This window comes from Dermacentor silvarum, chromosome 1, assembly GCF_013339745.2.
Source record: "Dermacentor silvarum isolate Dsil-2018 chromosome 1, BIME_Dsil_1.4, whole genome shotgun sequence".
Classification (NCBI taxonomy): Eukaryota; Metazoa; Arthropoda; class Arachnida; order Ixodida; family Ixodidae; genus Dermacentor; species Dermacentor silvarum.
Genome location: NC_051154.1, coordinates 400,614,266 through 400,630,747, shown reverse-complemented (window position 1 = coordinate 400,630,747; position 16,482 = coordinate 400,614,266). Strand labels below are relative to the sequence as shown.

General features: G+C 48.1%; 1 protein-coding gene across 7 annotated transcripts in view; it reads right to left on the bottom strand.

Moving 5' to 3' along the window:
* The window catches only part of LOC119437550 (uncharacterized), a 110,141-nt gene that overhangs the window by 43,774 nt on the left and 49,885 nt on the right, over window positions 1-16,482 (bottom strand). The window lies entirely within an intron of this gene.

Genomic DNA, 16,482 nt, shown 5'->3' with positions numbered 1-16,482 from the left:
CGAAGTGGAGGAGAAGGGCACGTGGTGCGAACGAACAGCCAGTGAGGCTGAAACCAGAATCTTGAGTGCGAGTCGTGAAATATCACGGCGCGCATAGCGAGCGAGGGCTGCGAAACTGCCAACGCCATCCAACGCTCGCTTCACGATAACGGCAGTAAACGAAACTGCAGGGAGCGGGCGGCGCCGGCACATCACGGCGAAGGGCGCACGCGGAGAGAGGGAGGAGGGCGGCAGGGAAGTGGATTTCGCCTCGGCAACTCCGCCACTTCGGTGGCTCCCCTCGCCCTCCCTCGTAGCTCCCTCACTTTCGACTGTCACCGTGTGCACCCGCCGCCGTGCAGGCGCTGCCGCTCCAGCCAGCTCGGCGCCAGTTCCCCAAAGTTTCGTTTTCTGCCGTTATCGGTAAGCGGGCGTTTGCCGGCATGGGCAATTTCGTTGGCCGGCCTAGGACAGCGCCGCTGCTTCCCTCTGCGCCGTAGCCGCAGCGTGCAAGGTCAACACGTGACTAGAAAGTAGAGGAAGCATAAAGGAGATAGAAGGGTTCGCTGCCATTTTCTACTAGCGTGGCTACGGTAGCATGGCCGAGATGTCGGCACGTACACGCATGTTCCGGCGCAACGCAGAATCGGTGACCTTGCCATTTGAGAGAGTGTGAAATTTCCGCCACATTTCTTTCTTCTGTTTTTTTTTTTTCGTTTTGTTTGCGCGCAACATTGAGCCTTGAGGGGTCTTCTCCTAAGCTTTTACTCTATGGCAGTGTCAGAGCAATGCTGGTCGGAAGCGCCGCCGTGTGATTTGGTTCGAATTAACGAGATTCGACTGTAAATTGAGTGCAAACGTTCTAGCCGCATTCCTCGACTGTCTTATACGCGTGGCGGCTCAGTGCACATGTTTTGCATATGTGCGGGCCTTGAAAATTGTTGCTTTGGTTATAGTGCGGATATTTGCGACTCCGGCGACTTACGTTATATGCGGTCTACACTGTATATTATAGGTCAAGCGTGCGTAAATGACACCGCCCGGAAAGTATAAAGTGTGACCGTGTTGCAACCCCGCGCATAACGGAGGTTACATTTATCCACGCACATAGCTACTATGGCCGCAGAAAGCGCAAAAGAAGGAAGAGACGCGCCTCCATGCGGTCGCAAAAGAAGGAACATGCGCTCGCAAAACCTGATGCATCGTTGCCTCAGCTAGACCTTCTCAGAAAGAACGGCTCACCTGACTGTTCAGCTCACCGTTACCCTGCCTCGGAACGAAAAAGCGCGAGTCGAGAGCGAAAGTATTTTTGCGGTGATGCCTGACCCGATGCGCACCTTCTGGCCCCGCTGGTCCCGCTGCTCTACTGAGCTGTGCTGTTGGAATACCCGTCCACGTGGGGCCTTTGGGCACACTGGGCCGCTGTAGACCGCAAGGGCGCCGTCCTAAACCATGGACGGATCCATTGCAATGCACGATGGCGTGTAATCTGAGGGTTGGGTGGTACGGAAAAGGCGTGCGCGAGAGAACCTGTATGCGTGCACAGGCAACAGCCGCTTCCCTTATGACATGCCGCTGTCACCGATTTGCATGATCGTTGCACTGCTTTCGAGTCTTTTTCGGAACTCGTGGAGTGACTATCATGGGCGATTGGCCTTTCGAGAGGCTGCCCCGCCCCACTTTTACGATGCGCCAATGCTGCGTGCCAGCGTAGTTTTTTTTTTCCTCATGCGCCGTCTCGGGTTTCTTGGAGCCATGCGTTGCGGCGTCCGCTTTCCGCATCTTGTCCGCTAGCCTCCTGTTTCGGCTGCTGTGACCACTGGATATACGGAAATCTAAGAATCCCAGATTTTGGAATATGAGTTCATAGTACTGAGGCGTTGTTAACATGACACGAAAACGGAATAATGATCGTTATTCTGAGAAGTTCGGTATACTAAGTTCATAGTACTAAAATATTTTCACCCTGAAACTATAAGAAGTCAGCAGGGTATTTTTGAAAAGTTCGTTAATCTGAAAAGTTCGTTATTGTGGGGTTCGTAGTAACAAGATTTTACTGTACAGCGTTTGACAAAATATTTTGCAACTGAACAAGTGTATGGAAAAGAAAGCACAAAACTATAAATAAATCTGGTACTTCAATAACGTACTGCCATGTTCTTTTTAACGCCGCCCCCACTTCTATACAGGATTCTAAGAAGTCTAGCACCATGGTCAGCTGAGTGGCTAGCACCTGTGTCTTCTTGAATGTGGTTTATAGATCAAACTGAATTGGTAAGGTTAGTGGTGTGCAGTTATCAATAGAGACCGGATTTTAGGCAAATGCCTTTTTTGTTCCTTGCCCTCGTATCGCCCCACTTTGATATATGAGCACGAATTTAAGGTTAAGAAGGGCTTTTATAGTGTTTTTATAGTGCCTATAAATGCCTATTTTGCCGTTTGTGCCTAAATGCCTATAAATTCCTATTTTCAATATCGGCGCCTATATGAACACTATTTAGCCTCAAGTTTCGCTTTCGAGTGCAGTTAAAGACCGTTATTCGTGTTACCGGGCAACATTGACTGTTCGGAACTCTATGGGGCTCAACCTAGTCCTTTAGTTCGACCAACTCCTGCAAAACAACTGCTAGCAGCATTGAAACAGGACGCGCCGGCCAGCATACGCCGCCGTGCTGACATTGCGCGAGCGGTTGGCGAATGCGAAACCGCAGATAGCCTTCAGGGGAAAGGAGAGTGAAGAGCAAAAGAAAAAATAAAAATGTGATGTGCACGCGGCTTTTGTTTTGTTTGTAATTTGCTTTTTAAGGCGTTCACCGCCGTCGGGCGTTCCTTCTCAGCGTACGAGATCATTCTCAGTGACAAGAGGCACAATTTTGAATCCAAAAACCTGGAGATGGTGGTAGTTTGCTATTGTTTGCACAATCTTCACAGTTATTCTTAGACTACGTTCCGCATGCTCTCCAAACAGATTTCTTCAAACATGTGCACTTCAAATGGGTGGAAGTGTATTTCACAGTGTTGGGACGTCTTGCCTGTAACATTCGGATGATGTCATTGTACATGAGGAAATTGCCAAGAGTTGTACCTAACAGTCCTCATGTAAGAACATGCTAATTTCTTAATAAATCATAGTCTCTCTTGCATTTGAACTTATTTGTCTGTTTTTGTTGTGTCTTAATTTAATTGCGTCAGGGAGACATGAAGTATTGCTTTTTTTAATCAGTATTCCCAGCTTTCAAGTATTCTTTTTCATGCCTGTTTCAATATATGCGACGCTCGAGTACAGTGGCCATTGAACAGGAGTATAAGCAGTGTGCTTATTGAATTAAGCCAATTGATCGTCATTAGTTCAGCAGTTTTATAGGACAATACTGTTGGCGCCTTTGTGCCGTCGTAGACAATAACATTTCTTGTTTTCCTATCGTAGATATAGGCCGTACACGTCTTCGTTTGAAATTATTTGCATTTATGTAAAAAGTTATTGTGCTTATATTTACGACGTTGGAGGCCTAAAACGTTGTTTTACCTGCCTATTTTTGGCGCCTAAAACGCGCTTTTTAATGACTAAAGATCCAGCCTCTGGTTATCAACTTACTAGAAAGCACATATAGTACTTAGCTATGAATGTCGAATAATGTTAAAAAAAACTAAACATTTCAACGAGTCTGAGGGTAACACATAAGTTGACAGAAGTCAAACTAGGGGCGGAATCTTATAATGGTTCGGAAAGCGAACGGTTCCCTTCACCCCTTGCGTCACGAAATCGGCCGCTCCTAAGCCGAAGGTGGAAGGGGAGGATGCGGCCATTAAACGAGAGGGTGCCGCCTCTGAACTGCACATCATCGTATTGCACGCTAGTCGAAGGACTGCACAATGTTCCTGCTTGCTCATTAAATATAAAATATCAATGAAATATTATCTTGCAAGTTTTAAAGTACAGTCAAACCTCAATATATCGAAGTTGTACTTGCAGCGAAAAACTTCGTTGTATCGAGGTTTCGTTAATTCAACAGAACTAAGATGGGGAAATAAACATAGTTTGTTACATCTCGAATTTTGTTAAATTGAGGTTCGTTATATAGAGATTTGACTGTATAACCGTGCGGCGCTGGGCGTTTACACAATGCTTGAAGTAATTAATTGATGAAATTATTTTTATTCTCAGCCGACAGGTAGTGTCGCAAGCGTAAATGGGTTGACTGAGCCCAGGGCTATGTCGTCTGCTACCAGAAGCTTGCACAATGCGCGTACCAGAGATGCACTGCCAGCACTTCCAAAGTAGCGAGTACAAAACCGTGCACTAGCTCCGATAGGGCCACCTTTAATAATGTTCCATATCAATTTTCCTTTTTTTTTTCTGCCCTTCGTCATCGGCTTGGACATGGCTCGCACGCTGCCATGTTGCCGTTATTGCTGCGATCAAACTCTCGGAGCACCGCATGATAAAAGCAATGGAACATGGATTCGGACATTACAATATACGGGTGTTCCATTGCCTGCGCAAAGATCAAAAAGTGCGGTGCTAATGGTGTGCGCTCCAATGTGACATTGAGAACGAAAGTGCGGCACTAGAGCAAAAAAGGGCAGCCAAATCAGATATCTCTACACTCTCCCCGCCACGACTTTACAGTCTTATCAGCCAAACAAAGGAAGCACTGGAGTTGAATCCTTGAGCCGTTATCACATATAATACGAAACAATGTTCACGTCCTAGTATTCTTAAAGTTAGCAACTGTGTCAATATATAGTACGTTACGAAGCGTTGTTTATTAAATGCGCGAACAAGTACAGTGGAATCTCGATGATACTATCATGGCTAATACGAATTTCCGGATGATACGAATTTTTCTGTGGTCCTGACTGAGCCTCATTACTTTGCAACGTGCTAGAGAACGGTTGTTACGAATCGATTTTCGACCCGCGGCGGTTGATGCGAATAAACGCCGCCCCACCGACGGCCGCGAAAGAGAACAGCGCGCTGTTACGCGCTTTCTCCCTTTCTCTTTTGGTGCGGAGGCGCGGACGCAGCGCCGGACAGCGCGGAGGCCGCGAGAGTTTGAAGCGGTGGCGCTTTTGTGCTTTTCCCCACACGGGCGTGGGAAAGCGCGGCCGCCACAGCGAGCGAAGGTTCATGCGGTCTATCGCTTCAACGGAAACTCAGCGGCGTAAGCACAGAATATACAAAGGTCAGAGCCGTGTGGAGATGGCTTTCAAGATACGCCGCGCGCGACAACACCGATCGCCGGCACAGGCGCAAAGTACAAGAACGCATTTGTTGGCAGAGTAGAAGCCGCCTTCCCCCCTCCCTCCCTCCCGTGCTGCCTGCCCGCTTTGCTCCTTTGGCATGGGAGATTGCGTCGCCAGTTTCCCTTGTGCCCGGTTGCAAGATACCCATTTGGTGCCACAACACAGCGTCGTCGTCGCCTCCCTCCCTCCCCTCCCTCGCGACGGGGGTCGCGTTCGCTCTCAGCGAAGGCGCGCGTCCCCCATGCACTTTCACTCGCACATACGGCGCGTGGCGACGATTTTATCGCCCTTGGACTGCTGCTCGTCTCATGCTCCTTCTCCTCCGCATCGCCCTCGTTGATCTCCTCTCCCATCGGTGGGCGCACCTCGTTGAGACGCGTGCTCGCTACCGCCCTTGTCAGCGACATTTTCCCGTGGAAGCCGCATTATAACCGGTACTTCGTCTCACGCGGCTGCAATGTAAGCAGTATGCGTATACATGGAGTTTTATGGGAGGGTAAACGGAAGTCGGAAAAGGCCGCGTTGTAGCCAGCTCTGCACTATAAACGGTTGCGTTACAAGTGGCCTATACTGTAAATGCTCTTTACGTAGATGTGCCCGAGTGAATTCACCTCTGACTCGTTAATTTAGCTATTTTTAATTGTGTTTCGATGATACGAATTTCGGCTCATACGAATATTTTTCGTCACCCCGTGAGATTAGTATCGTTGAGATTCTACTCTAGTTTCTTCGCATGTACAGGACGCTTCAGAGAGTTCAAATGATCGCATGTGACAGACAAGCTGAAAAACACCTCTGTACTTAAAAATATGAAACATAAGTACCTTCATTTTGTCCCATCATTCAAAAAAGTATCTATAGAGATTCAGCCCCTACTGATTGGCGGACCGTGCAGTCACGAAGTTTATTCTACTTCTGGTGTAAATTTTCGGCAGATAGTGAACACGGTGTCTTTTTAAACGTTTAACACTTGGTTACAGCAATAGTAGCTTTGTGTTTGGTTAAGCTCTGCGCCACCAGGTGGCAACACCATGCAGGCTGCTCACGTTTACGCTGAAGCCCCTTCATCACAGCGATCTGCGTGCTATGGACGCTGGCGATAGAACTTGGAATTCAATCTCGCAGTGCAAATGTCTCCTTGATATTGGCTTTGGTGGCTTGACAATGGCATCGGCCGCCCGAAGTGCCGGGGGCAACAACTACGACGTATTTTCAGTTGCCGCCAGCTAAAGTATGGCCCTTGAGATTCATATGACGCGTTGTGGCCCTAAAATTGGTTTTGGCTCATAAATGTTCCGTATAAAGTCCAAGGGCGATAACGCCGTCACCGCGCGCCTTATGCTGTATGTGCGAGTTAAAAGCGTGCCAGGGGAGCCGACGATCGCGTCTAAATCTAGCACACGCAAGAAAGAAGAGCAGGGAGGAAGCGCGCCTTCTTCCATTGCACCCGAGGCACCGGCGAGGGAGCGAGCGGGAAGGGATAGCGGGCGGCATTCTACTGTACTCTGGCATCAACTGCATACTGCGCGGCGGCGCGCGGTCGCGCGGGTTGTATCTTGAAAGCGATCTGCATTGGGGGCAGAGTCTAGGCAGTGGAGGTGCGTCGGCGGCTCGTAGCTTTGTGCGTGCTGTGTGTTCTCGGCGCTCAGTTTGCGTTGAAGCGATAGACAACAGCACGAAGGTCACTTCGATCGCTTCTGCAGTGGCGCTTTCTCACTCCAGCGTTTAACAGCTTGTGTCCACGCTCATTGAGTGTGATGTGTTCATGTTTGCCTGTGGGCGCTGACACCATGCTTGCTAATATAGCTAATATGCGAATCTTTACTAGTTTATACGAACGATAAAACTACTATCCTTACTTTGCATAGCTGTCTACTAATTGCTATCACAATCGATGCTTCGGCTTTCAGGCAAAACAACAACTTTTTTTTTTCACACATAAGAATTAAAATAATATTGTGTGCAGTTCAACACTACTCCCATTTCTCAATTATTCCTGTTTCTCGGTTCTTGCGTTTCCCGGCTCTTACGTTTTTTTTTTTTTTTTTTTTTTTTTACGGTCCTGTTCAAAAGGTATCAGCAGGGTTCTACTGTATTGGCTGACTGCTTAAGCCGTAGTTGCTTAAGGGAGGACGCAGCCTTTGAAAATTGAAAAATCCCGAAAAAGTCTACTTTTGGAAAACCACATATTCGGGCAGTATGTTTATAAACTACCTTTTCTGTAAATATCAACATCTAATTCATTACAAAACTACTTCAAATAAAACATATAACAAGCCGCGTGCACTGCAAATACCCCAACTTGGAGCGATTGCCATTTCCCGACCGCTCGACTGAGCGGCCGCTATCTTGGTGTTGTTCTGGTTGTAAATTTTTGCCACTATCCACGGCAGAGGTGGAGGCATGGCCGAGGTGGGAATCGCTCGTGAATGGAGGGCTCACGGGAGCTTTGAGTTTCCCACGGCTCAGATGTGAAGCAGCGATTGGACGAACTGTGCCCCTCTCAAGGTTGCGGGGAATCGCGCGACTCCTATTGGCTGCTGCGCGCGTTGACGTAGTGGTTTCCTCTGGCATGCACCCAGTCATCGTCTGCTTCGGCACCTATGGACGTCCCGTGTGTGCTCGGTTTGCCATCATTGCAGTCAGTCTTCACACCAAGTGTGTCTTCAAGCTTCCACCGTCTTCACGAATCGATCATCGACCGTCTTTATTAAACGACAGTTGCGTGTAGCCTGCCGAATGTTGCGCGGTCAGTCAGAATGCGTGCAACAAGATTCATGACGCTACATGCATTCAGTGTAAGGATACATTCCATGAAGCTCGCCCGCATGGCAGCTTCTGCTTCATCTGTGCAAAGAGAACGATTGCGTCGAAGCTTCTAGCGACGCGACTTCTGCTCCATTGGCACAAGAGTTACGAGTGTGCCTGGTGTCCCGTGCTTTTTTCGGCCCCAAACAGTGAGATCGCATTGCCCACCATGCACTTGCAAACTACCATCACTACGGTCGAAACTACCCCCGCTACAGAGGCAGCTCCAATGGGCTGCCGAGAAAGATTCCCCGCGCCTAAAAAAGGCCAAGAAATGGTTCCGAGAGAAGATGGAAAAGCGGCAAAGGAAAATAGTGCCTAAGGACACATCCAGTTATTCTGCAGGGTCATTTTAGGCCAAGATATGTGTTCGAAACTTTGAAAGTTCATTTTTTGGCTGGTGAGGCTGCTTGCTCCAGAAATATCTCCGGAATCGCTGATCAGATTTCTATCAGGTTTTCTTTTATTGCGTACCCAAATAAATTTCACAGGGCAACACAAGCCCATTTTTCCAATATATTGATACATGCATATTGCATGTTTCTTGTGGACAATGCACACGGGCGATGAAGAAGACAAACTGTTTCTTGCTCTCGAGCTGTGGGCTGAACTGGCCAGCGCTGCAGCTATCTCTTGTAAATATACTTTGTAAATAGTCTCCAGTGCTTAATCATTTGGTCGCGTAACATTTTGGTGGAGCCGCGCCGTTCCCCGTCCTCGACACAGAACTCTGCAGTGGCCGCACCTTCCTGCTTTCCGCCATGGCTCCCGGTGACGACACCTCGTCTGCTTCTACTCCTGCGACCCCAACAACAACGTACGTTACAGTTATCAATCCCCGTGATCCATGCATATTCTCCGGCCAAGATAATGTCGACGTTGAGAACTGGCTCAGCCTGTATGAGCGTGCGAGCCAAAACAACCACTGGGACCCCACCATTATGCTAGCGAATGTACTATTCTACTTGGATGGAACACCTCGTGTCTGGTTCTGGACACACGAGGACGAGATCTCCAGCTGGGATGCTTTCAAGGAGAAGCTCAGCGACCTCTTTGGAAATCCAACCGGTCGGCAGCTGGCTGCAAGAAAAGAGCTTGCTACCCGAGTCAAGTCTTCTACTGAATCGTATGTCTCGTACATAAGACGTGCTCGCTCTTTGCAGGAAAGTCGACAAGAACATGGCCGAGGTTGACAAAGTAGGCCACGTTGTCAAAGGGATCGCAGACGACACATTCAACTTGTTGATCTCCAACAATGTGTCCACCATCGACGTCACTGTCAAGGAGTGCTGCTGCTTTGAGCTCGCCAAAAGCAGCCATGTCATTCCTCAGTTCTCCCGGCTCCCTAACACAGCTGCGACGTCGTCCTACGTCGACCTTACCGCTTCACCCCTCTTCAATGAGAACGTCACACGTATTTTTCGCCGCGAGCTCGAGGCTACAAGTCCTGCCTCGTTTGCCCCGTGTCCCGTCCTGCCCCGTGTGCCTGTAATTTGGGATAAATAATTAAAATTTGATTGATAAAAGCCTAATCAACACTAAATTCAGTATTCCGCTAAAATTTTTTAGCTAGACAATTTTTAAAAAGGGCTCTGTCTTGGCCTGAGGTACCTATCCAGGAATCATCAGAGTGAATTTCACAGTGCTAGCTCATTTTGGAAATTCTCCAGACCTGGAATAAGAGAGCCATGTGAACAATTCCGAAATATTGCTGTAACTTGGGAACCAGTGAACATAACTGCATGAAAATTTGTGATTGTTCAAATGCCTTTGCTGTGAGCCTATCCTGAAAATGTATTTAAAATATTTCCGCAAACAAAAAAGTTGCTCGTATAGGGTAGCCTCCACCCTTAATGCATGCCAAATGGTTAGTGCACCCCCCAGTATTCACTTCATTTTTCAGCGCGTACAAGCGTCATGCGTACAGACCATAGATAGCGAAATTGTGCCGCATGGACCTTTACCGGACTGCAGTCGACACCAATAGTGATGTGAAAACATGGTAGCCATGACGTGTTTCCTGCTTCCATAGCTTCTAGCTCTTCCACGTCATCGCCATGGATGACGACCCTTCTGCATCCGACGCGGCTAGTGCGTTGACCGTCATGGGGGTGTTCGCAGACAGTGCGGCCTGATGGAGAAACTGGCTCGCGGCCTTGCTGAATTTGAGGATGCCGTCGTCGCTGCAAGGCCGCCACGACGGCAAGTGAAATTCGCACGTTTTGCTGCCAGCTCGCAAATAAAACTTGTCTGCGTGTGTGTTTCAGTGAAAATTACCACGTGTTTATGGATAATAGTCTATAGCCGCTAATCTGCCATTGTCAGTTAATTAGCACATCGCATAGTGAGTACCTGATCCACGTTCCCCGCCAACTACGTATTAACGAGGCTTTACTGTAATCTGCGGCAGGTGCAAAGCTGAGGCCGAGATCGCTGGTAGCTTCGTGTACGCGGTGTTCCCACGCGCCTAGTGTTGGAGCTTGCGTAATCTCGGCTTGCTGAGGCACGGTGAAGCAAGAGGCAGCACAAAGTGGTCACTTTCTGGCGCTTTGCGACAGTGAGTGTCCGTAGGCATCAAGTGAGATCAGTTCACGTTTGCCTGCATGCATGCGACACCATGCTTGTTTATTTTATTAGTAACCAAATGCTTACTGCAATTTATATGGTCAATAAAACTGCGTACTGTACATTGTGTAGTTGTCTAATACTTTGCTATCGCTATTGATAGCAAAGTATTATGTGCGAAACTGCAACTTTTTTTTTCCTCTCAGGGAGGATAAATCTCCGTATGTTTTAATTTGTGAACACCATTTGATGATGGCTGTGGGCAGTAAGTCTGGTCAACCATCGCATCCAAGATTTATGGCGCTGCAGGATGCGCTACGAGGTCTGTTAGAAAAGTATGCGACCTTATTTTTTTTGCGAACACCTGATGGATATGAAACAAGTGTGCTTGCATCAGCCGACCTCGAACCTTCGTGCGCATGCACAAATTCTTTCCCACCTGCCGATAGCATCAATCGCTGGGATGCAGCGTTTGAGTGAGGTAGTGTGCAGTGCTCTCGTTGGTTGTTTTTTTATTGCAAGGAAAATGACGGAGCGACTGGAGCAGCGCTACTGCATCAAATTTTGCTAGAAACTGCGCGACAGCCAAGTGGAAGATTCGGAAGAACCATTCGGAAGATTCAGACGGCTTTCGGTGACGATGCTATGAACAGCACACAGACTAAGGAGTGGTAGAACCAGTTTAAAGACGGCCGCACATCGTTGGAGAGCGAGCCACGCTCCAGTCAGCCATCAACATGCCGAAATGACCAGGTCGTTGCTGAAGTGAACCTTGCGACTATCCGAGAAATTGCGGAAGAGGTGGGCATCAGCACTTTTTCTGCACATTCCATTATGACCGAAGATTTGGCCATGAAGAGAGTTTTGGCGAAATTCGTGCCAAGGCTGCTCACGGTGGAGCAAAAGCAACTTCGTGTTGAAGTCTCACAGGACATGCTGGATTCCACAAACAGTGACCTCGACTTCTTGAACACGATAATCACTGGTGACGAGCCTTGGGTGTACAAGTACGACCCGGAAACCAAATCCCAGTCGTCACAGTGGAAGCATTCCACGTCACCAAGACCGAAGAAGGCCCGCCAAGAGCGCAGCAATGTCATGATGCCGACTGCTTTCTTTGACTCCCGCGGTGTGGTACACCACGAGTACGCACCACAGGGTCAAACAATCATCAAAGAGTACCTGGACCTACAGCGATGTCCTCCGTCGCCTACGTGATGCTGTGTGGCACAAGAGACCGGAGTTGTGGTCACAGGAAATTGGTGCATCCATCACGACAATGCTCCTGTACATTCCTCGCACTTGATTCAGACTTTTTTTGGCGAAAAACCAGACTCCTGTAGTTCAACAGGCTCCTTGCTCTCCTGGTATGGCCCCCTGCGACTTCTGGCTGTTTCCCAAAATCAAGAGGCCATTGAAAGGAGCGCAATTTCAGACAAGAGAGGACATTATATGGCTGCAATGACAGCTGAGCTAAACTCCATTCCGAAAGAGGGCCTTCTCGGAATGCTTCCAACAATGGCAGCACCGCTGGGAGAAGTGCGTGGAGTCCCAAGGAGACTACTACTTTGAGGGTGATTAGGTTTCGAATGCTCCAGTTATGCCAGTTTTTTTTTTTCTTCAGCCAAAGGTCGGATAATTTTCTAACGTATCTCCTACATGCCAATCTCGGACACCATGAGCCACGTCAATGCATTGTTCTTGGCACGATATGCACCACACGCGCCGGTGCTCTTAATTGCGAAATTATGGTCCAACCTTTTTGCGATAATTTGTTTATAAGTGCATACTGACAAGATATTACCCACCAGGAATGTTCTGGGGATCTGTGGAATTATTCTTACTGCTGAAACTTTAAAACCTCGACTTAACGAAATTTGTGCTTTAATGCAAGTAAGACTAATAATATCAAGGTTTGACTGTATAACATTGAAAAGGCCTTTATAGTATGCCTAGGGTAGGCATAATAGGGTGCATGCTGTGTAGGCCTTCATGTAACTTCAATCAATACAAAATGGTTTTTAAATGAACCATACGGTAAATTCCTTTTGATTTTGATACGCACTCACGTTGAAAACCTTCCAATGATGAAAGTTGAGTCGCAGCAAACAATGAACAGTGTAGTAGTCAACTAGTATTTTAAAAATTCAGCATTGTCAAATGTGAATTGTGCTTGTCGTGCCCCTCAAGGGTTCTATAGCTGGCACAAATGACACGCATTTTAAACAGATGTGAAACGGGTGCTATTTTACACTTTCCTTTGGTGCAAAGAATGCTCCGAATTTTTATTGTACAATAAAACCCCGGTGATCAGAGAGCAAGCAGGGATAGCCGACATTCTAGTCGACATTAAGCGGAAAAAATGGAGCTGGGCAGGCCATGTAATGCGTAGGATGGCTAACCGGTGGACCATTAGAGTTACAGAATGGATACCAAGAGGAGGGAAGCGCAGTCGAGGATGGCAGAAAACTAGGTGGGGTGACGAAGTTAGGAAATTTGCAGGTGCAAGTTGGAATCAGCTAGCGCAAGACAGGGGTAATTGGAGGTCGCAGCAAGAGGCCTTCGTCCTGCAGTGGACATAGATGTGACATTGATTGGACTTGCGTCTGAGCTTCCCAACACAGTAAAGATTAGCGCATATGCCGACAACATATGCATATGGGCATCTGGAGCTACGCGTCCACAACTGCGTGCGCGTTTGCAACGTGCAGTGACTATTACAGCCACGTACTTACGACGTCAAGGCCTTACACACTATCAACTGAAAAATGTGCAGTGCTTGCCTTCACGCGCAAACAAATTACTAAATATCCAATAGTCGTTAAAGGAACATCGATACCTTACGTAACATACCACAAGTTCCTTGGTGTAACCATCGACCGTGAACTATCCTGGTGAAGGCACGTCACTGCACTGAAGTCAAAACTGAAGAGTTTTGTCCTTGTGCTTCGGGTGTTGGCAGGAGCAAGATGGGGCCCGTCGGAATCGTCTCTTCTTCAATTGTACCAATCCCTGTTCGTAGGCTATATAAGATACAGCATGCCGGTGCTCTCGAACATGAGACCCAGCTGTGTGCGGACGTTGGAGAGCATACAAGCTCAAGGTTTGCGCACGTGCTTGGGCCTACCACGCTGCACCTCAATGAATGGAACCATTGCTGAAGCTCGGGCTTGTCCCATCAACGTATATATGCTCTGCGAACCTCTTCGAGTGCACCTACGCTTGTTGACCCGACATAGGCAACATCCCCTATCAGCACTCCCTGCCACACACCCAAACTGGTTTTTCAAGAACTATATTGCGTCATGAGAACATTCTGCCGTTCTCTTCCCCATGCATTCCTAGTGCACCTCCGTGGGTCCTGCCTACACCGCTTGTTAAACTTCAAATCCCTGGGATTACGAGGAAGTCCTGTGTTTCATCCATTGGCCTTAAGCAACTTACCCTATCGCACATTTTTACAGCATACAGTGGTACTTCTCACGTGTATACCGATGGCTCTGTTACCCCATGTGCCTCCGCCGCAGCCTTTGTCATCCCGCAAATGTCCATCGCTCAACGGTTTAAATTAGACCACAAGTCCACTTCAACTGCTGCAGAACTTGTTGCTATCCGCGAGGCAATACAATTCCTTCCAAGAAAGCCTCCTCGCATATGGACTTTATTTTGCGACGAGAAACCCGCTCTTCAAGCCATTGAGTGCGTTACGAGACAAGGCCCTTATTATATTTTAGCTCTAGAAATCGCAGAGCTTCTCGACATTGCGACCAAATGTGGCCACCACGTCACCTTTCAGTGGATACCTGCACAATGTGGCGTGATAGGAAATGAACAAGCAGACGCTGAAGCTAAAATAGCTGTAAATAATGCGCCAGAAGTAAGCATCGCGTTCTCACGAACAGACACGAATGCCCTGCTTTGATGCGTTATGCGGAACTCTACACTTGAGTACTGGACCAATCCTGATCGACGACACAAGAGACAGCACAAATGGGACCCAGAAATGAAGTTCCGCATGCCTCATAAACTGAAGAGGAGCATAACAAGTCTGCTACACCGGATTCGTCTTGGTGTTGCACTCACGAGGCGTTATACACGTATCATCGGCTGCAGTGACACTGGTCCCAACTGCAATCACTGCCCAGTGCCAGAAACACTTGAGCACATATTTTGCTCATGCCCAGCGTACGCGCGAGAACGGCAGAGCCTCATTTCTAGTATTCAGCGAGTGACTAAAAGACCAATGTCTGACGAGATTGTCTTATAAGTCCTTGGCCTGACGCCAACAGCGCAGCTGTGGTCATCGAAGCGACTATAGCCTTCCTTCAAGCCACTGGACTCCATGCACGGCTATAGTATGACCTCAACGGGATGGACATGTACATACGCACCTCCTAATCTTATCATCATCATTCATCGCTCTTTTTATCCCCTCCCCCCTTCCCCAGTGTAGAGTAGCAGGCCAGAGCAAACTAACGCTCAAGCCGACCTCTCTGCCTTTCTTCAAATAAACCTCTCTCTCTCTCTCTAGATATAGGCTGATGATGATGATACGATCACGGCTGGTACGAATTTCGGTGTAATACGAATTCGTAACATTCGCCGGCCGAAATACATTGCTCACAATACGAAAAACATTGTGTCACAGCTGTCCTCGATTCGTCATCGGCGCGAAGTCGATCGACGGGGTAGACAAGCTGGTTGGTCGTTCCGTACCCGAGTGAGCACAGTGAAAAGAGTCAGAGTCGGGAGTAAACAAAAAACAAGACATTTATCGGCTGATAAATACACACAAATTAATAAAATACAATAATAAAAAAAACACAAGACAGACTAACACACCTGAACTTAATATAACACAATGATGAAGACAATTAAATAAGAGCAATTAACAGTAGATATAAAAATGAAACAGTGCGAGGATCAAATACACAAGAATACACTTCACAGTTTCACTAAAACAAAGTTCAAAAGAAAACAAATGGTGTCATACGCATGGCCGGGCAGCAGCAGCAAGTCCATAGACCGTGAAGTCGGTGCACAAAGCTTTCCCGAAAAAGGCTGGCGGTCCGATCTTGTCGAGGTGGATGCGAATTGCTGAGCTGGGTTTCCCAGGAGTCTAGATTTGACGTCTTCTCTCAAGCAGGTTGAGCTAACTTGAGGTGAACTACCGTGAGCTTCGTTGCAGACGTTGGTTTGTCGTCTCGTACATCAACTAGTTCCTCGGAGTTCCGATGTGGCCAGGCGGTCCAGGCGATACTGGACGGCACTAGCCCCCCCCGACGGCTTCTCAGCAGCGCATAGGTTCAGCTTCTAGACTAATCAGCAGGGCCCAAAACTTGCGCTTAAATAGCCTCTCCTTTCCCTAGTTCCCTATGTAGGGAAACTGCCGGTATGCAGAGTTCTCCTAATTAATTCACGGCTCCTCCCAAAAGTCTTGGCTGCGCCCCTTTCCCCATGAACGAAGAACGGCAGATTCTCCTCTCTCCCAAGGTCAAGGGCCAAGGTCGAGCCCGGCACTACCACGCGGACGTACACGCACACTTCTGGGTCCGTAATCGGCATGTCGCGTCTCGAATCGAGATGTCACCCGTGAGGCCACGACGCTTTTGACGCCCGTAATTGGGCGTGTCGATAATCAGCGTCAAAACCACTCGAACACTCTCGAAAATATGTCGCTCCGTGACAGTCGCTAATCAAAATTATACGCCGCATAGCGAGTGCACCACGTTTTTAGTGGCCGTTAATTGGCGTCAAAAACCACTCGAACTCTCGAAAATATGCCGCTCCGTGACACATTGGCTATTACGAATGCGTTGCCATGCCGCTGCAGATCATACAAACATGCGAGCAACGGCGGCGGCGGCCGATCCAGTGGAGCAA